This window comes from Bos grunniens, chromosome 26 (assembly GCF_055505025.1).
Source record: "Bos grunniens cultivar Pamir isolate PY7600 chromosome 26, Bosgru_T2T1.0, whole genome shotgun sequence".
Classification (NCBI taxonomy): Eukaryota; Metazoa; Chordata; class Mammalia; order Artiodactyla; family Bovidae; genus Bos; species Bos grunniens.
This window is the reverse complement of record NC_141190.1, coordinates 8,841,560-8,863,793: the sequence shown is the minus strand read 5'-3', so window position 1 is coordinate 8,863,793 and position 22,234 is coordinate 8,841,560. Positions and strand designations below refer to the sequence as shown.

General features: G+C 38.8%; 1 protein-coding gene across 5 annotated transcripts in view; it reads right to left on the bottom strand.

Moving 5' to 3' along the window:
• Positions 1–22,234, bottom strand: part of A1CF (APOBEC1 complementation factor) — a 105,120-nt gene that overhangs the window by 64,497 nt on the left and 18,389 nt on the right. The window lies entirely within an intron of this gene.

Sequence of the window (22,234 nt, the reverse complement as noted above, 5' to 3'; positions counted from 1 at the left end):
CTTTGGCAGCAACACAGATGAACCTAGAAATTATACTAAGTGAAGTAAGCCAGACAAAGACAAATATCATATGTTATCATTTATATGTGGAATATAAAAAAAATGATACAAGTGAACTTATATTCAAAACAGAAATAGACCCAGAAACGTAGAAAATAAACTTATGGTTACCAAAGGGGAAAAGAGGGGAGAGGGATAAATGAGAAGTTTGGGATTAACATATACACATTACCATATGTAAAATAGATAACCAACAAGAACCTACTCTATAACAAAGAGAACTATACTCAATATTTTGTAAGAACCTGTAAGGGAAAATAATCTGAAAAGAATATATATATTCTCTATATATTCAGTTATATGTATGTGTGGGTGTGTGTATAAAACTGATCACCATGATGTGTATCTGAAACTAATACAGCATTGTAAATCAACTATATCTCAAAAACTTATGTTAAAAATCCCCAAAAGGGATTTTGAAGATTCAGAAAGAAAAAGCTAGTTGTTAAGACTAATTCTAACTTGTTCACTTTTCCCAAACGTTACTAAAGTTGCCTTTTCATCCAGATATTCTCAAATGATCCCACAGTGCTAGATTTAACCCCTAAGAGCAAAGAGGTCATGGATGGACTGGGGTCTGATGAGGTTAGTCTTGTGTGTGTTACAGATGTTAGAAGGCAAAGTCTGTTGTCTTCTAGCCAAGATGTAAGTTTACTTTTTGCTAAACTTCATCTTCTCCATCAGGAAATAACGATTTGTGGTGAAATGACAAGTTTCATCTGCAAAACTTACCTTTAGTTTTGGTTAATTATTAGTAAAGGTGATTAAACATTTGATATCAGAATGGCCTTTTGATCACATATAGGTTCACTCCAATATTATTGAGAAAATCTGTAGAATATCTCAACATAGTATCAAGTCTTTGGAAATTAGGACATGAAAATAAAATTCAAAATTTGGACAAGAGACCCTTGATCTTCAATGTTTATTCCTCAAAAACAATCCCCTTTCAACACTGACCTAAGCTAAGCAGTGAACTCAAATCCAAGATAAATATATTCTTAAGCAAGTCAAACTTTTTTTTAAAAAATTTGTTCAATTTGAAAAAAAGGCTTTGCAATACATTTTCTTTTTTTTTTTTTTCTCTCTAATTTTCTTTTATTTTTAAACTTTACATAATTGTATTAGTTTTGCCAAATATCAAAATGAATCCGCCACAGGTATACATGTGTTCCCCATCCCGAACCCTCCTCCCTCCTCCCTTCCCATACCATCCCTCTGGGCCGTCCCAGTGCACCAGCCCCAAGCATCCAGCATCATGCATCGAACCTGGACTGGCAACTCGTTTCCTACATGATATTTTACATGTTTCATTGCCATTCTCCCAAATCTTCCCACCCTCTCCCTCTCCCACAGAGTCCATAAGACTGTTCTATACCTCAGTGTCTCTTTTGCTGTCTCGTACACCAGGTTATTGTTACCATCTTTCTAAATTCCATATATATGCGTTAGTATACTGTATTTATGTTTTTCCTTCTGGCTTACTTCACTCTGTATAATAGGCTCCAGTTTCATCCACCTCATTAGAACTGATTCAAATGTATTCTTTTTAATGGCTGAGTAATACTCCATTGTGTATATGTACCACAGCTTTCTTATCCATTCATCTGCTGATGGACATCTAGGTTGCTTCCATGTCTTGGCTATTATAAACAGTGCTGCATTCTACCTAAAGAAACTAAAGACCTATATATAGAAAACTATAAAACACTGGTGAAAGAAATCAAAGAGGACACTAATAGATGGAGAAATATACCATGTTCATGGATTGGAAGAACCAATATAGTGAAAATGAGTATACTACCCAAAGCAATTTATAGATTCAACGCAATCCCTATCAAGCTACCAACAGTATTCTTCACAGATCTAGAACAAATAATTTCACAATTTGTATGGAAATACAAAAAACCTCGAATAGCCAAAGCGATCTTGAGAAAGAAGAATGGAACTGGAGGAATCAACCTACCTGACTTCAGGCTCTACTACAAAGCCACAGTTATCAAGACAGTATGGTACTGGCACAAAGACAGAAATATTGATCAATGGAATAAAATAGAAAGCCCAGAGATAAATCCACGTACATATGGACACCTAATCTTCGACAAAGGAGGCAAGAATATACAATGGATTAAAGACAATCTCTTTAACAAGTGGTGCTGGGAAATCTGGTCAACCACTTGTAAAAGAATGAAACTGGACCACTTTCTAACACCATACACAAAAATAAACTCAAAATGGATTAAAGATCTAAACGTAAGACCAGAAACTATAAAACTCCTAGAGGAGAACATAGGCAAAACACTCTCCGACATACATCACAGCAGGATCCTCTATGCAATACATTTTCTAACGCATAGAGTCGGACACGACTGAAGTAACTTAATAGCAGCAGCAGCATATCTTATAAATACATCAGATCTGAGCTTCTGAATTTTGAAAGAGTAATTTCCAGTATAATATATTGAGGCAATAGAATTCAAAACCTATACATAGCAGACATTCAGAGCTAAACAAAAAGCACTGATAAACACGTATCACTTATTCATTCAAAAGTTGTATACTGGGTACATGCACGCATACCAAGTCGGTTCTGTCATGTCAGACACTTTGCGACCCTATGGGCTATAACCCATCAGGCTCCTCTGTACCTACTGTCATCCAAGAATTTTTGAGATACTAGGGATAAAGCAGAGAGCAAAACAAATCCCTCTCTGCCCCAAATCTCATGAAGTTCTATAGTGGGTGTGATAGACAATAGTAGGCAAGACAAATAGGCAAAATATGCACTGTGCTTATTATGTTCATTTCAGAGAAGAAAAAAAGAATGGAAAAGGCATGTGAAGTATATGTGTTGGGAAGGGCATGGAATTTTAGATGGTGTTATCCTGACATAGCGAATCTGGGAAGGGACCTGGCTGAAGGGAGGGAGGTATTTGGGAGAGAGCATTCCAAGAAGAGGGCTTGGCAGGGATGAGGGCCCTGAGGTGCGAGCTTGTTGATGAAACAGTGGAGGCCTAGGTGGAAAGGGTGCAGCTGAGTGAATTAGTAGAGAAATGGGATCTGGTATCAGAGAGATGATGGCGGGCCAGGTTGTGAAGGATCTTGCAGTTCATAGGAAGGAACTTGGCTCTTGTCTCGAGATGTGAAGATGTGACTCATGTTTAATGGAATAGTTCTAACCATCAAGAACACATTGATTTGCATTTCTCTAATAATGAGCAATGTTGAGCATCTTTTCAATGTTGAGCATCAAATGTTGCCGTCTGTAAATCTTCTTTGGAGAAGTGTCTATTTAAGTCTTCTGTCCAGTTTTTGATTGGGTGTTTTGTATATAGTGAGCTGCATGAACTGCTTCTACATTTTGCAGATTAATCCTTTGTCAAAGAGGCTCAAGAGGAAAAGGATATATGTATTCATATAGCTTATTCACTTTGTTGTATAGCAGAAACTAGCTCAGCATTGTAAAGCAATTATACTCCAATTATATATATATAAAAAAAAAAAGGTAAGAAAATACATTGAAGGGAGTCAGACAGGCCTAGGTGAGGGTGAGGCAAGGGAGTCAAAGCAAACAATCTGGTTCTGTTTTCATTTAAAATCTGCCATTTTGTTCACCATGAATTCTTTTCATTGATTTTGATTTTCTTAAAAATATTCCATTAGTTTATCATTTGTCTTAACTACTGAGTTTTATGATGCCTCTTACATTTTGCATTTAAGACAGGGCCTTGCTTCCCTTGCTCTGGTTGGAAAGGTTGAGAGGAGAAGCAAGGAGACCAGTTAGAAACACTATGACATCCAGGTAAGAGAGAATAGTGGCTTGTGGTAGGATGGTGTTAGTGGGTGTGGTGAAAAGTGGTCAAATTTTGGAATATATCTTACAGATGAGTTGTATGCACTGGGAGAGAGAAAAACGAGAGATTGGAGATGATACTGTTCTTTGGCCTGGGCAGCTAGAGAAATGGAGTTGCCATTTTACTGAGATGAGAAATAAGGAGTTTGTGAAAAAAGAACAGGAACTCAGTTGGAGGCAACATTGATTTCAAGATGCCCATTAGGTAGCCATGTGAAGAGGTTCAATGCACAGTTAGATATATAAGTCAGAATGTTATAGGAGATTTATAGACAGACGATACCAATTTGGCTACAATCTGCCTAGAGATGATGCTTAAGCTGTGAAATTGTATGAGATCAGTAGGGACCGGGTGTTAGAAAACAGGTCAAAAGACTAATCTCTGGGGTACTGCAACTTTTGGAAGCCAGGGATCAAAGAGGAATCAGCAAAGGGAAATGAGATGAAATAGTCAGACAGGTAGAAGGTGAACCAGGTGAGAGAGAAGAATTGGAAGCCAAGGAAGAAACAAAAAGGATTTTGAGATCAAGTGCCTGGTCAGGTGTGCCAAGAAAGCAACTAAGATGAAGCCTGAATAGGGATACAGATCCTGAAGCTAGAGCTCCTGGATTCCATTCTGCCTCTTACTCTGTGCCCTGGAAAATTTCCTTAACTTCTTGGTCACTCAGAATCTTCCACTCAGGGAGCAATGGTCTTTCTCTGGGGATCACTGGGTGAGTATTACATGAGTAAAGATTTTGGGAGGGCTTCGGAAGAGTTCCTGGAATGCAGTAAGTGCTGGATTCGTGTTGGGCACGGATAAGTAAAAATAGAAAAGGAAAAAAAAAGAAGAGGCAATCACCCCAACTTCTCAGAGATTGTAAGAAATTGTAAGAAATTCCAGAGGTTCATGGGACAGTTGGTTACCTAGATGAGAACAGAGAAGAAAGGGGCAAAGAAATGGAAGCTGGATAGAGAGAGAGATTATATGGGAAATATTAGGAAAGAATAAGGGAAAGAATCATGGATCCCCCTCCCCACAGCATCAGTTTGCTTATTTGTGAATCAGGATAAAAGGCAGGTTGTGACATTGCTGTTGTGGAGATGAAATGAGAAAACATCTATGAAGTGTTGAATTAGATCAGCACACTAGGTACTCCCACCTGCCTTTCTGTTGCTGCTAATTACTCATGTTGGAAGGGAGAAGCAGAGGATGGGAACAGCAAAGAGATTGCTGAAAGGTCTTTCTCAACATGACAGCACTTTCTTATCCTCCTTCCTTGTTTATTATGAAAATGAGGTGAAGGAGGGGCTAATAGTATGAAAAACCAGAGGTCTGTTCCAGCTCTGCCAACTTTCATTAATCTGCCCTCAAGCCCCCTCATCCTGTTTTTTCTTAGCAAAGGAAGACTTTGTTCAAGCGTATGCTCACCACCAAACCTGCTGCATAAATATGCTGCCCTCTTTTATTCTTCCATTCAGTGGAAACTGAGTCTCAGTTTCCTAATATTTAAAATTTAGCATAGTATGAGTTCCTACTTCATAGGGTTGTTTTTAAGGATTAAGTATTTTTAATGTATTCATATTTAAAATGGCTACTGACGTTCAAAAACTGCCCAGAAAGTGTTTGCTATTTTATTATTTAATTGTGATTATAATTAATCTCTAATTGCAAGGGGTAGAGTTGCAAAACCACTTTCTGGGAGGATAAAGTCCCAAGTCCTTAGGATGATACATCATATATTCAGGACCAGCTCCCAGATTCCCCTTCCAGTGTCACTCAGAGACCCTGCTGCTGGGTATTCCCTTGTTTTCTTATACTGATACTTCTGAGCTCTCTGTTTCAAATGCTCTTTCTTTCTCTTCCCTTCTCTTTCCTACCATTCCCTTCTTGCATTTCACCTGACTGCATCTGCCCTGTTCAACCTTCCAGACTACTGAAATATTGTCTGCCCTGTGGTGATTTCTTTGATCCTCTCTATTGATAATGTTAGATTCCACATTCTTAATTCTCTCATGAAAGCTGGTACCTGCTTCGGTTGTTGGAGATAGTACTATAATTATTTGCTTACTTAACTAAATTGTGAACGTCCTGAACATAAGGAGTATGTTGTATTCATCTTTGTCCAGAAGGTTTAGCCTGACTGTATGCCTAGTGCTTAGTAAATGCCTGTGGAACAAAAGAAGGACTTTGCATGGACATTTTATAAACTGTAGTGACTTGCACTGATCGGAAGTAAAATGAGTCTGCATCTAATTTCCTAATACTTATTATTATGCTTGTTCCAGTCACTTCCTGAAAGTTCTATCCTAGAATGAATTTGCTTTATGTAGGAATTGATTTGCAGGTTTCTCTGCATTTATGAATGAGTCATCATATCTGGGAGAATACAGTTTTATAAAATTAGAAAGATGGTAACAATAATCCTGTATGCGAGACAGCAAAAGAGACACAGATATATAGAACAGTCTTTTGGACTCTGTGGGAGAGGGAGAGGGTGGGATGATTTGGGAGAATGGCATTAAAACATGTACAATATCATGTAAGAAACGAATCGCCAGTCCAGGTTCGATGCAGGATACAGGATGCTTGGGGGTGGTGCACTGGGATGACCCAGAGGGATGGTACGGGGAGGGAGGTGGGAGGGGGGGTTCAGGATGGGGAACACATGTACACCCGTGGCGGATTCATGTTGATGTATGGCAAAACCAATACAATATTGTAAAGTAATTAGCCTCCAATTAAAATAAATAAATTTATATTAAAAAAAAGTTTGAGTGCAAAGTGATTGAAAAATAAGAGCGTATGTTTGGATTTAATTTTATTCTCAGGCATTTCTGGTTTTATATTTGCAATGTTAGTGCCTATTTGAAAAACATAAAGTGAACCTGGAAGTTATTGGGGGATCAAGGTTTCTGCCTGCCTGAAAGTCACAGGTGGATTGGAATGAGCAATCACCTCATCATTTGGCTGAAACTGATTGATAGAAATTTCCAGAGTTCACTATTGGACAAGATCAGAGCTGCTGTTCCTGACCTTTGACCTTGATGGCCTCGAATGCCACTGGGTCCAACTCAGGGAAGGCAGCAGGGAGCAGAGATAAGAAATAAGCTGGAAGAAAGAAGCAGGTAAGAGGGGAAGATCATGACTTTTCCAGATCTAGAGCTGTCAGAAATACACTGTACGACGCTCTTGTTTCTCCTTGTATGCTGCTTCTGAATTAGAACCCTAATCTGTAAAGAAAAGCATACATAAAAGTTGAACATAAAAATTGGGCTCACATAGAGAACCTAGTTGTTGAAGGAAAAATATGAGAATATGAGGGGAATTTAGGTGATATTTGTATCTAGATTCGCCTGAAGTTATAACAATATGGGAAGGTCTTAGTGCCCTGGTGGCTACCAGGGAAACAGAGAAAGTGGGAAAATACGTTTTTTGTTTGTTTGCTTTTAAAGTCTCTCAAAACAGTAAACTGAACAAGGCATGAGACAAAGGTAAGAGACGTGCATGATGGAAAAGCACACTTACAGGACGAAGAAAGAATGGCTCAGCAAAAGCTGAAATGGTAGCTGTGAGTGAGAGGCAGAGAGGAACAAAAAGCAGGTGAAGGACAAAGACAGAACTCAAGTTAGAAGATTTCTTGGTGAAAAACTAAATGAAGTAATTATCCTCAACTTTAACGAAGAGGCCGACAAATACTTGATATCTGTTGCAAACGTATAATTGCAGGCATTGGGCTAGACGATTTAGAGTTAGCAAATGGAGTAGTTTTGTTCATTTATTTCTATCTTATTTGTTTTGTGTTTTGCCTTTTTTCTGAAGAGAATGGATAGAAATAGTGTTAAACGGTTCTTTGTGACTGAGGATTCAGGGGGTCCTATACTAGCAGTGTGCCATGTGCACGTCAGATTGACGGGAGCTTCACTTGCTGCTGGACCTCTCCAAACCAAATCCAGTCTTCCCCCAAAGTCTTATTGTTGCATGATGTAGGTCTTGTGGCTCAGATGGTAAAGAATCTGCCTGCAATGGGGGAGACATGGGTTCGACCCCTGGATTGGGAAGATCCACTGGAGAAGGAAATGACAACCCACTCTAGGATTGTTGCCTGGAAAGTCTCACGGACAGAGGAGCCTGGTGGGCTATAGTCCATGGGGTCACAAAGAGTCTGACATGACTGAGCTACTAACACACCAGGTTGGACATAACTCTTAGGCAACATGCAAGTTGTACAAATGATTTTATCATGAATTTCAGCCTTCTAGTATCCCCTGGGAATCTTACACAGGAGTTTCAAATTGTACTGAAATGGTTTGTGAAGGATTTATGACCAAAGTTTACATATTTGCCTAATGAGATTCAGTAAAAATTACTCTGTATTGCTTGATAAAATAATTTAAATGAACTCTAAACATCTCTTTGGAAAAGTGTTTACAATTAGTCTTAAGCTCATTTTGGAAGTGAATTAATGCGATAGCTCTTTATTTGGCCATGAATCATGAATGGTAACAAAATTAATGCAGAATATGCATACATAAAATTCCAGAGTGTAGCCACAACAGCATCTCACAAAGTCCTAATACTTGGCATCTTATTTTTAAAAACAACATATATAAACAAAAAAATCAAATTAACCAGAATGCCTTCTATTTTTTTCAGGCATTAGTAATGACTTATGCATTAAGTTGGGCATGGTCAGTTTGAGCTTAGGCAAAGCTTAACATAAAATAATAAAAACTTGTTCATAGTAGTTATATTAATTTTACTGGTAAATACTGACAAAATCCTCCTTTTAGAGCAGCCTGCACATTTTTAGAGAAAGACAAGTTTGCATTTAAATTTCAGTTCTGCACCATGATTTTCATTCTTCTGAGACACTATTTCCTATTTTAAGAAAAGAATAGGAACATAGGTAACTTACATGTTTTTCTTTCCTTTGTTTTTTTAAACACAGGATTAAATAAATCAGATCATGGATATGAGAGCATCTTACAATGTGCCTGGCATACAGAAGACACTTAATAAGCATTCCTTATTTGTTCCTTATCTGCTGGTTTGGCTGACTTTTTAGCCATCATGGTCTGTGGCTCTCTGAATGGTTATTCTCCTTTCTAGAAACTGAGGGGAAGAGAAGTGCAGTTTTAAATGTACTATATTATCTTGACTTCTTTCTTCCTGCTTTCTTACTTCCTCTTCTTAATAATCTAGTTGTTTCATTTACTGGCCTTCATGTATCAGTAGGAAAAATCTTCAGGGTCCTCAGTGTGTGTGTGCTAGTGTGTGTGTGTATGTGTGATGTCTTACAGAGCACATTGCAGCCAAAGAGGGAGAAGCTCTATAAAGTCAGCAAAAACAAGACCAGGAGCTGACTGTGGCTCAGGTCATGAACTCCTTATTGCCAAATTCAGACTTAAATTGAACAAAGTAGGGAAAACCACTAGACCATTCAGGTATAACCGAAATCAAATCCCTTATGATTATACAGTGAAAGTGAGAAATAGATTTAAGGGCCTAGATCTGATAGATATAGTACCTGATGAACTATGGACTGAGGTTCTTGACACTGTACAGGAGACAGGGATCAAGACCATCCCCATGGAAAAGAAATGCAAAAAAGCAAAATGGCTGTCTGGGGAGGCCTTATGAATAGCTGTGAAAAGAAGAGAAGCAAAAAGCAAAGGAGAAAAGGAAAGATATAAGCATCTGAATGCAGAGTTCCAAAGAATACCACGAAGAGATAAGAAAGCCTTCCTCTAGGATCAGTGCAAAGAAATAGAGGAAAACAACAGAATGGGAAAGACTAGAGATCTCTTCACTCCAGTACTCTTGCTTGGAAAATCCCATGGACGGACGAGCCTAGTAGGCTGCAGTCCATGGGGTCGCGAAGAGTTGGAACGACTGAGAGACTTCACTTTCACTTTTCACTTTCATGCATTGGAGAAGGACATGGCAACCCACTCCAGTGTTCTTGCCTGGAGAATCCCAGACATGGCAGAGCCTGGTGGGCTCCTGTCTATGGGGTCACACAGAGTCGGACACGACTGAAGCAACTTAGCAGCAGCAGCAGGGATCTCTTCAAGAAAATTGGAGATACCAAGGGAACATTTCATGCAAAGTTGGGCTCGATAAAGGACAGAAATGGTATGCACCTAACAGAAGCAGAAGATATTAAGAAGAGGTGGCGGAGGAGGAGCTAAGATGGCAGAGGAGTAGGACGAGAACACTTTCTCCCCGACAAATTCATCAAAAGAACATTTAAATGCCGAGTAAATTCAACAAAACAACATCTGAATGCCGGCAGAGGACATCAGGCACCCAGGAGAGCAACCCAAGTCTTCAAAAGGAGGTAGGAAAAAATATAAAAGACAAAAAAAGGGACAAAAGAGGGAGGGACGGAGTTCCGTCCCAGGAAGGGAGTCTTAAAAAGAGAGAAGTTTCCAAACACCAGGAAACCTTCTCACTGCTGAATCTGTGCCGAGCCTTGGAAGCACAGAGGGCAACATAACAGGGAGGAAAAATAAATAAACAATTAAAACCCGCACATTGCGAGCCCTATGGTAACTCCCCCAGTGGAGAAGCAGCGCAGATGCCTGCATCTGCCATTAGCAAGCAGGGGCTGGGCAGGGAGGCATGGCGGGGGCTGCATTGCTTAGAGTAAGAATCTGGCCTGAATACCCTGAGCGCTATCTGAGCGAAATTATTTGGGCTAGCAAACCAGACTGTGGGATATCTACCACGTGAAAAGCCAGCCCCAACCTAAGACACCGCCAGGCCCGCGCACGGAACAAAGGACTGAACAGAGATAGCCGGCTGCAGACCTTCCCCCTCCGGTGATAGGCAGCCAGAGCCGGAAGGGGACAATTGCAGCCCCAGATAGACATTATCTATAAAACTGTAAGCAGGCTTCTTTGCTAACTAAAACTTCTTGGGGATCTGGACGATCAACATCTGCCTGAGAAGGTGTGCCGGTGCACACCTAGATAACCGAGCGGCGGGGAGGCGATAAGTCGCAGCAATCGCGCGTGCAAAACACCTCATCACCTGAGCTGCTCGGACCTGGGAAGGGCACAAAACGCAGGCCCAACCGAGAGTCTGCGCCTCTGAGGACTACCCGAGTGCCTGAACCTGAGCAGCTTGGACCTGGGAAGTACAGGCAGCCCAGGGCTAGCCACGGATGGTTCCCGGTGGAGCAACCTAGAGCCTGAGCAGTGTGGGCAGGGAGGCTACACGCACTGTGAGCGGGGGCAGACCCAGTGTGGCTGAGGCACTGCGAACACACGCCAGTGTTATTTGTTTGCAGCATCCCTCCCTCCCTCCCCTCAGCGCGACTGAACAAGTGAGCCTAAAAAAAAAACTAAAAAAAAAACTGTCCTCCACGGTCCCCTTTGTGTCAGGGCGGAAACCAGACACTGAAGAGACCAGCAAACAGAAGAAGCTATAACAGAGGGAAACGCCCTGGAAGCTACAGGCAATAGATTAAAACCCTGTGGTTACTACCAACTACATAGGAAGGGGCCTATAGATCTTGATAAATATAAGTCGGACCAAGGAACTAGCCAAAAATGAACTGAACCCACAATACTCACAACAAAACCGGAGAAAGTCCTAGATATAGTTTTACTATTTGTACGATCATTCTTTCTTTTTTTTTTTAAATTATTTTTTTTATTTAAAAAAAATTTTAAGTCCTCTATTATTCCTTTAATTTCCACTTTTATAACCAATTACTTTGCAAAAAAAAAAAAAAAAGAAGACCCTATTTTTTTTTAAAGCAAACTTCATATATATATATATATATTTTTTTGACCTTTTTTTTTTCCCCTTCTTTTCTTTAACATTGTATTTTTGAAATTCCAAACTCTACTCTAGATTTTTAATTTTAGCTTTTTGGTATTTGTTATCAATTTTGTACCTATAGTTTTTTTTTTTAATAATTTCTGTGACCTTTTTTATTTTTTATTTTTCTTTTTCTCTGTTTCTTTTCTTCTTTTAAATAACATTGTATATCTGAAATTCCAAACTCTACTCTAGATTTTTAATTTATGCTTTTTGGTATTTGTTTTCAATTTTGTACCTGTATTTTTTTTTTTTTTTTGTAATTTATGCGACTTTGTTCTTGTTTTTTTTTTTTTTTTTTTTCTCTCCCTTTCTTTTTCTTCTTCTTTTTTTAACATTGTATTTTTGAAATTCCAAACTCTACTCTAGATTTTTAACTTTTGCTTTTTGGTATTAGTTATCAATTTTGTACCTATATTTTCTTTATAATTTTCGCAACCTTGTTTGTTTTTGTTTGTTTGTTTTTTCTCTCTTTCTTTTCCTTCTTCTTTTCTTTAACATCGTATTTTTGAAATTCCAAACTCTACTCTAGATTTTTAATTTTTGCTTTTATGTGTTTGTTACCAATTTTGTACCTTTAAGAACCCAATCTTCAGTACCCATTTTTCACTAGGGAGCGGGATTACTGGCTTAACTGTGCTCTCTCCCTTTGGACTCTCCTTTTTCTCCACCAGGTCGCCTGTGTCTCCTCCCTAACCCCTCTCTACTCTACCCAACTCTGTGAATTTCTGTGTGTTCCAGACAGTGGAGAACACTTAGGGAACTGATTACTGGCTGGATCTGTCTCCCTCCTTTTCATTCCCCCCATTTATCCTCCTGGCCACCTCTGCCACCTTCCTCCTTCTTCTCTTCTCTGTATAACTCTGTGAACAACTCTGAGCGGGCCAGTTGTGGAATGCACATAAGGAAGAGATTACTGAATAGCCCACTCTGTCCTCTATTGATTCCACCTCATCTCATTCGGGTCACCTCTAACTCCCTCCTCACTCTTCTCTTCTCCATATAACGCTGTAAACCTCTCTGGGTGAAACAAGTTTCAGGGCAAGACATACCAAGCAAATTCTCCAGCAGCAAGGAACACAGCCCTGAGCTCCAAGATACAGGCAGCCCAAAGCCACCCCAAAACCATAGACATCCTATGTCTCATTACTGGACATTTCATTGCACTCCAGAGAGAAGAAATACAGCTCCACCCAACAGAACACTGACACAAGCTTCCCTAACCAAGAAACCTTGACAAGCCTCCTGTACAAACCCACACAGAGCGAGGAAATGCCACAATAAAGGGAACTCCACAAACTGCCAGAATACAGAAAGGACACCCCAAACTCAGCAATTTAAACAAGATGAAGAGACAGAGGAATACCCAGCAGATAAAGGAACAGGATAAATGCCCACCAAACGAAACAAAAGAGGAAGAGATAGGGAATCTACCTGATAAAGAATTCCGAATAATGATAGTGAAATTGATCCAAAATCTTGAAATCAAAATGGAATCACAGATAAATAGCTTGGAGACAAAGATTGAGAAGATGCAAGAAAGGTTTTACAAGGACCTAGAAGAAATAAAAGAGAGTTCAATATATAATGAATAATGCAATAAATGAAATTAAAAACACTCTGGAGGCAACAAATAGTAGAATAACAGAGGCAGAAGATAGGATTAGTGAATTAGAAGATAGAATGGTAGAAATAAATGAATCAGAGAAGATAAAAGAAAAACAAATTAAAAGAAATGAGGACAATCTCAGAGACCTCCAGGACAATATTAAACGCTACAACATTCGAATCATAGGGGTCCCAGAAGAAGAAGACAAAAAGAAAGACCATGAGAAAATACTTGAAGAGATAATAGTTGAAAACTTCCCTAAAATGGGGAAGGAAATAATCACCCAAGTCCAAGAAACCCAGAGGGTCCCAAACAGGATAAACCCAAGGCGAAACACCCCAAGACACATATTAATCAAATTAACAAAGATCAAACACAAAGAACAAATATTAAAAGCAGCGAGGGAAAAACAACAAATAACACACAAGGGAATTCCCATAAGGCTAACAGCTGATCTTTCAATAAACTCTTCAAGCCAGGAGGGAATGGCAAGACATACTTAAAGTGATGAAAGAAAATAACCTACAGCCCAGATTATTGTACCCAGCAAGGATCTCATTCAAATATGAAGGAGAAATCAAAAGCTTCACAGACAAGCAAAAGCTGAGAGAATTCAGCATCACCAAACCAGCTCTCCAACAAATACTAAAGGATATTCTCTAGACGGGAAACACAAAAACGGTGTATAAACTCGAACCCAAAACAATAAAGTAAATGGCAATGGGATCATACTTATCAGTAATTACCTTAAACGTAAATGGGTTGAATGCCCCAACCAAAAGACAAAGACTGGCTGAATGGATACAAACACAAGACCCCTACATATGTTGTCTACAAGAGACCCACCTCAAAACAGGGGACACATACAGACTGAAAGTGAAGGGCTGGAAAAAGATTTTCCATGCAAATAGGGACCAAAAGAAAGCAGGAGTAGCAATACTCATATCAGATAAAATAGACTTTAAAACAAAGGCTGTGAAAAGAGACAAAGATGGTCACTACATAATGATCAAAGGATCAATCCAAGAAGAAGATATAACAATTATAAATATATATGCACCCAACACGGGAGCGCCACAATATGTAAGACAAATGCTAGCAAGTATGAAAGGAGAAATTAACAATAACACAATAATAGTGGGAGACTTTAATACCCCACTCACACCTATGGATAGATCAACTAAACAGAAAATTAACAAGGAAACACAAACATTAAACAATACAATAGACCAGTTAGACCTAATTGATATCTATAGGACATTTCATCCCAAATCAATGAATTTCACCTTTTTCTCAAGCACACATGGAACCTTCTTCAGGATAGATCACATCCTGGGCCATAAATCTAGCCTTGGAAAATTCAAAAAAATAGAAGTCATTCCAAGCATCTTTTCTGACCACAATGCAGTAAGATTAGATCTCAATTACAGGAGAAAAACTATTAAAAATTCCAACATATGGAGGCTGAACAACACGCTGCTGAATAACTAACAAATCACAGAAGAAATCAAAAAAGAAATCAAAATTTGCATAGAAACTAATGAAAATGAAAACACAACAACTCAAAACCTGTGGGACACTTTAAAAGCAGTCCTAAGGGGAAAGTTCATAGCAATACAGGCACACCTCAAGAAACAAGAAAAAAGTCAAATAAATAACCTAACTCTACACCTAAAGCAACTAGAAAAGGAAGAAATGAAGAACTCCAGGGTTAGTAGAAGGAAAGAAATCTTAAACATTAGGGCAGAAATAAATGCAAAAGAAACAAAAGAGACCATAGCAAAAATCAACAAAGCCAAAAGCTGGTTCTTTGAAAGGATAAATAAAATTGACAAACCATTAGCCAGACTCATCAAGAAACAAAGAGAGAAAAATCAAATCAATAAAATTAGAAATGAAAATGGAGAGATCACAACAGACAACACAGAAATACAAAGGATCATAAGAGACTATCAACAATTATATGCCAATAAAATGGACAACTTGGAAGAAATGGACAAATTCTTAGAAAAGTACAACTTTCCAAAACTCGACCAGGAAGAAATAGAAAATCTTAACAGACCCATCACAAGCATGGAAATTGAAACTGTAATCAAAAATCTTCCAGCAAACAAAAGCCCAGGTCCAGACGGCTTCACAGCTGAATTCTACCAAAAATTTAGAGAAGAGCTAACACCTATCCTGCTCAAACTCTTCCAGAAAATTGCAGAGGAAGGTAAACTTCCAAACTCATTCTATGAGGCCACCATCACCCTAATACCAAAACCTGACAAAGTTGCCACAAAAAAAGAAAACTACAGGCCAATATCACTGATGAACATAGATGCAAAAATCCTTAACAAAATTCTAGCAATCAGAATCCAACAACACATTAAAAAGATCATACACCATGACCAAGTGGGCTTTATCCCAGGGATGCAAGGATTCTTCAATATCCGCAAATCAATCTATGTAATACACCACATTAACAAATTGAAAAATAAAAACCATATGATAATCTCAAGAGATGCAGAGAAAGCCTTTGACAAAATTCAACATCCATTTATGATAAGAACTCTCCAGAAAGCAGGAATAGAAGGAACATACCTCAACATAATAAAATCTATATATGACAAACCCACAGCAAACATTATCCTCAATGGTGAAAAATTGAAAGCATTTCCTTTAAAGTCAGGAACAAGACAAGGAGAAGACTCTTGAGAGTCCCTTGGACTGCAAGGAGATCCAACCAGTCCATTCTAAAGGAGATCAGCCCTGGGATTTCTTTGGAAGGAATGATGCTAAAGCTGATACTCCAGTACTTTGGCCACCTCATGTGAAGAGTTGACTCATTGGAAAAGACTCTGATGCTGGGAGGGATTGGGGTCAGGAGGAAAAGGGGACGACAGAGGATGAAATAGCTGGATGGCATCACCGACTCGATGGATGTGAGTTTGAGTGAACTCCGGGAGTTTGTGATGGACAGGGAGGCCTGGCGTGCTGCAATTCATGGGGTTGCAAAGAGTTGGACACGACTGAGTGACTGAACTGAACTGAAGCAGATATTTGTAAAATATAATAAAGTAAAAAAACTGTCAGGTTATAAAACTCTGTATAGGCTGATTTCATTTGTGTTAATTTTTGTATTGTAATCATCAGACGGACTATAAAAGGCTAACTGATTATATCTGGGTGGTTAATTAAAAATTATTTCATCATTCTTGCTTATTTAACTATCTTAGCTATCTATGGCATACACCTCTTACTCAAATTTTAAAAAGTTAAACTATATTAATAAATGAATGTCAATGTAAGCAAATCATCAAAAAGCAAATCATCAAAAACTATGTGATATGGTCAAGATTCTGTTCTGAGGAAGCTGTTTATTTTCAGCATTTTTCTAAGTGATAATCATTTCACCAAAGAGGCTAGGAAAAGAGCAACATAGACTAAGGAAGGAATTAAATATAAAAGTAAATTAATAAAACAAAAATTTGTAGATAAATACATGTAAGAGCTGATTGAAGAGATGGTAAATTAGCACATCTCTGGCAATCTTGAAAAGATGAAGAAAACTGTTTTAAAAACAAGGGGAGAAATGAATATAACCACAGAGCAAGAGACTTTTAAAGAGAATGTTTTATCAATAAATTGAAAAATGCAGTAGTCAATTACCTTGGAAACTGTGAATTTTTAAATCTGCTTCAAGGGTAAGTTAAAAATTTGAATATACCAATGACTGTAAACTGTATTGAAAAAAATGATTGTATTCTTCCCAAATAACACACATCCAAGTGGCTTTATTAGGCAAGTTTTATAAACTTTGAATGTGTCTGTGCATCCTCATTCATGTCCGACTCTGTGACACCATGGACTGTAGCCCACCAGGCTCCTCTATTCATGGGATTTCCTAGGCAAGAATACTGAAGTGGGTTGCCATTTCCTCCTGCAGGGGATCTTCCCAACCCAGGGATCAAACCTGTGTCTCTTGTATCTCCTGCATTGGCAGGTGGGTTCTTTACCACTGTGCCACCTGTTATAAAGTTTAAGTTTTCTTAAATGAGTTTTACAGACTCATTTAAGAAATATATATTATTATAGAAAGATTTTGAAGCATAGAGTAATAACAGAAAACATGTGAAATTTTGACAGATTTAGCATATGTCTTATACAAAGCCAAATATATGTATCACAAAACAGAAAACTATAGACCAATATCACAAGTATAGGTATGAACTGAAGCAAAGATAGATATGATATGCATAGATATGCATAGATAAATATGAATTTGAAGCAAAATATCAAAAGATTAATATACTATAAACATGGGTTTATTACAAGACTACAAGGTTATTCAGCATCAGGGATTCTATTAGTTTAATTCATTTCATTGATTTAAAGAAGAAAAAATATGAACGTCCCAGTAAACATAAATTCAACACACACTATTGGTTTAAAAAAAGGAAAAAACTCTTAGAATAGTAATTCTTAAATTAATAGAGTATCTATCAGAGACATTCAGCAAACATTATACTAAATAGTGAAATACTGCAATAATTCATTCTCAGTAAAAATAAGTAAGTCAACTATACAAAACTTAGAGCTAATAAAGAATACTACAAAGACAGTTATAAAAATGTTTCATACTTAGGAAGAAAGAAAGAAATGAGTATCTAAAAATATAAACAAAAATTTAAAAATAACAATAAACAACGTGAAATATCCAAAATCCATATGAAGAAAATATGAAATTCTACTGAAGGATCTAAAAGCCTTGGTAAATGGAGGTCTTATTATAAAGATTAATTCTTCTAAAATTAAACTAGTGCAATACCAATTTAAATTCCAATAAATTGACAAACTGACTTTAAGTTCACCCAGCAAGAAAAATGACAACATATATCACAGCGTGTGTTGAAAGTGTAAAGTTACTTGGAGCTATAGCCCAATCAGAAGTTAAAACAGGCAATGGTGATCATCTGGTAATGCACAGAAATATTGAATTACCATGTTGTGTGCCGTGGGATCACACAGAGTCGGACACGACTGAAGTGACTTAGCATGCATGCATAGCATGTACATAGAATTAACATAGGGTTATAGATCAATTATACTTCAACAAAAATAATTAAAATAGGCACAGGAATAAACAAATAGATTAATGGCATGTTAAAAAATATCTAGCCCCATAGTTGTGTTTGTATTGGAACTGCCAATAGGTGTAATCATAGGGAGATCATAGACAATTTGAGACAAAGACGAAGTTGGCATACCATCTCACAGCCTATACCTGGATTCTAAGTGGAAAAGAAATAACCTTTATAAACACTGTATAACTGCTAGAAGAAAGTATGGGAGAACATTTTTATAATCTTGCAATGTGGACAGTCTTCCTAACTAAGCATATTGAAAGCCGGAAATGAAAAGACTAATAGATGTGACTGGTTCCAAATAGGAAAAGGAGTACATCAAGGCTGTATATTGTCACCCTGCTTATTTAACTTATATGCAGAGTACATCATGAGAAACGCTGGGCTGGAAGAAACACAAGCTGGAATCAAGATTGACGGGAAATTTATCAGTAACCTCAGATATGCAGATGACACCACCCTTATGGCAGAAAGTGAAGAGGAACTAAAAAGACTCTTGATGAAAGTGAAGGAGGAGAGTGAAAAAGTTGGCTTAAAACTCAACATTCAGAAAATGAAGATCATGGCACTTGGTCCCATCACTTCATGGGAAATAGATGGGGAAACAGTGGAAACAGTGGCTGACTTTATTTTTTGGGCTCCAAAATCATTGCCGATGGTGACTGCAGCCATGAAATTAAAAGACACTTACTCCTTGGAAGAAAAGTTATGACCAACCTAGACAGCATATTCAAAAGCAGAGACATTACTTTGCCAACAAAGGTCCATCTAGTCAAGGCTATGGTTTTTCCAGTGTTCATGTATGGATGTGAGAGTTGGACTGTGAAGAAGGCTGAGTGCCGAAGAATTGATGCTTTTGAACTGTGGTGCTGGAGAAGACTCTTGAGAGTCCCTTGGACTGCAAGGAGATCCAACCAGTCCATTCTGAAGGAGATCAGCCCTGGGATTTCTTTGGAAGGAATGATGCTAAAGCTGAAACTCCAGTACTTTGGCCACCTCATGTGAAGAGTTGACTCATTGCAAAAGACTCTGATGCTGGGAGGGATTGGGGGCAGGAGGAGAAGGGGACGACAGCAGATGAGATGGCTGCATGGCATCACCAACTCGATAGACGTGAGTCTGAGTGGACTCCGGGAGTTGGTGATGGACAGGGAGGCCTGGTGTGCTATGATTCATGGGGTTGCAAAGAGTCGGACACGACTGAGTGACTGAACTGAACTGAAGTAAAAATTACAAATATATGCAATGGCAAAGTAAAGTTAAGAAGCCGCAATCTAGAAGAAAATGATTGCTACTTACATAATATACAGAAAATTCATATCTGTAATATACAAAGAGTATTTAAAATCCCTATTCCCTCCTCCTCTTTCTCCTCTTGCCCTTCTGGTGCTCTGATCTCAAGTCCGGAGAAGCAGCCTCTGGTCCCCTAGATATGCCATCACCCCACTGCAGGACCTCTGGTTTGCTGGAAGCTGTGTCATAGAAAAAGCTGTCTTTCGCAAGGCAGAAGCAGTTGCTACTCCACATTCAAGGTCAGGAGGTGTGACCTCGTCCAAGGTAAGGAGCAGTGGCTGTGCTTCGCTGGAGCAGCTGTGAAGAGAAACCCCACGTCCAAGGTAAGAGAAACCCAAGTGAGAGAGTAGGTGTTGTGAGAGGGCATCAGAGGGCAGACACACTGAAACTATAATCACAGAAAAGTAGCCAATCTGATCACACGGACCACAGCCTTGTCTAACTCACTGAGACTAAGCCATGCCATGTGGGGCCACCCAAGACGGATGGTTCACGGTGGAGAGGTCTGACAAAATGTGGTCCACTGGAGAAGGAAATGGCAAACCACTTCAGTATTCTTTCCTTGAGAACCCCATGAGCAGTATGAAAAGGCAAAATGGTAGGATACTGAAAGACAAACTCCCCAGGTCAGTAGGTGGCCAACATGCTAGAGGAGGTCAGTGGAGAAATAACTCCAGAAAGAATGAAGGGATGGAGCCAAAGCAAAAACAATACCCATTGTGGATGTGACTGGTGATAGAAACAGGGTCCAATGCTGTAAAGAGAAATATTGCATAGGAACCTGGAATATTAGGTCCACGAATCAAGGCAAATTGGAAGTGATCAAACAGGGGATGGCAAGAGTGAACGTCTAAATTCTAGGAATAAGCAAACTAAAATGGACTGGAATGGGTGAATTTAACTCAGATGACTATTATATCTACTACAGTGGGCAGGAATCCCTTAGAAGAAATGGAATAGCCATCATGGTCAACAAAGTGAGTCTGAAATGCAGTACTTGGATGCAATCTCAAAAATGACAGAATGATCTCTGTTCATTTCCAAGGAAAACCATTCAATATCATGGTGATCCAAGCCTATGCCCCAACTAGTAACACTGAAGAAGCTGAGTTGAACAGTTCTATGAAGACCTACAAGACCTTTTAGAACTAACACCCCAAAAAGATGTCCTTTTCATTATAGCAGACTGGAACGCAAAAGTAGGAAGTCAAGATACACCTGGCAAATTTGGCCTTGGAATACGGAATGAAGAAGGGCAAATGCTAATAGAGTTTTGTCAAGAGAACGCACTGGTCATAGCAAACACCCTCTTCCAACATCACAAGAGAAGACTCTACATGTGGACATCACTCTATAGATGGTCAACACCGAAATCAGATTGATTATACTCTCTGCAGCCAAAGATGGAGAAGCTCTATACAATCAGCAAAAAAAAAAAAAGACCGGAAGCTGACTGTGGCTCAGATCATGAACTCCTTATTGCCAAATTCAGATTTAAATTGAAGAAAGTAGGGAAAACCACCAGACCATTCAGGTATGACCTAAATTAAATCCCTTATGATTATACAGTGGAAGTGAGAAATAAATTTAAGGGCCTATCTGATAGATAGAGTGCCTGATGAACTATGGAATGAGGTTTGTGACATTGTACAGGAGACAGGGATCAAGACCATACCCATGGAAAAGAAATGCAAAAAAGCATAATGACTGTCTGGGGAGGCCTTACAAATAGCTGTGAAAAGAAGAGAAGCAAAAAGCAAAGGAGAAAAGGAAAGATATAAGTATCTGAATGCAGATTTCCAAAGAGTAGCAAGAAGAGATAAGAAAGCCTTCTTCAGGGATCAATGCAAAGAAATAGAGGAAAACAACAGAATGGGAAAGACTAGAGATCTCTTCAAGAAAATTAGAGATACCAAGGGAACATTTCATGCAAAGATGGGCTCGATAAAAGACAGAAATGGTATGGACCTAACAGAAGCAGAAGATATTAAGAAGAGATGGCAAGAATACACAGAAGAACTGTACAAAAAAGATCTTCACGACCCAGATAATCATGATGGTGTGATCACTGACCTAGAGCCAGACATCCTGGAATGTGAAGTCAAGTGGGCCTTAGAAAGCATCACTATGAACAAAGCTAGTGGAGGTGATGGAATTCCAGTAGAGCTATTTCAAATCCTGAAAGATGATGCTGTGGAAGTGCTGCACTCAATATGCCAGCACATTTGGAAAACTCAGCAGTGGCCACAGGACTGGAAGAGGTCAGTTTTCATTCCAATCCCAAAGAAAGGCAATGCCAAAGAATGCTCAAACTACCACACAATTGCACTCATCTCACATGCTAGTAAAGTAATGCTCAAAATTCTCCAAGCCAGGCTTCAGCAATATGTGAACCGTGAACTTCCTGATGTGCAAGCTGGTTTTCGGAAAGGCAGAGGAACCAGAGATCAAATTGCCAACATCCGCTGGATCATGGC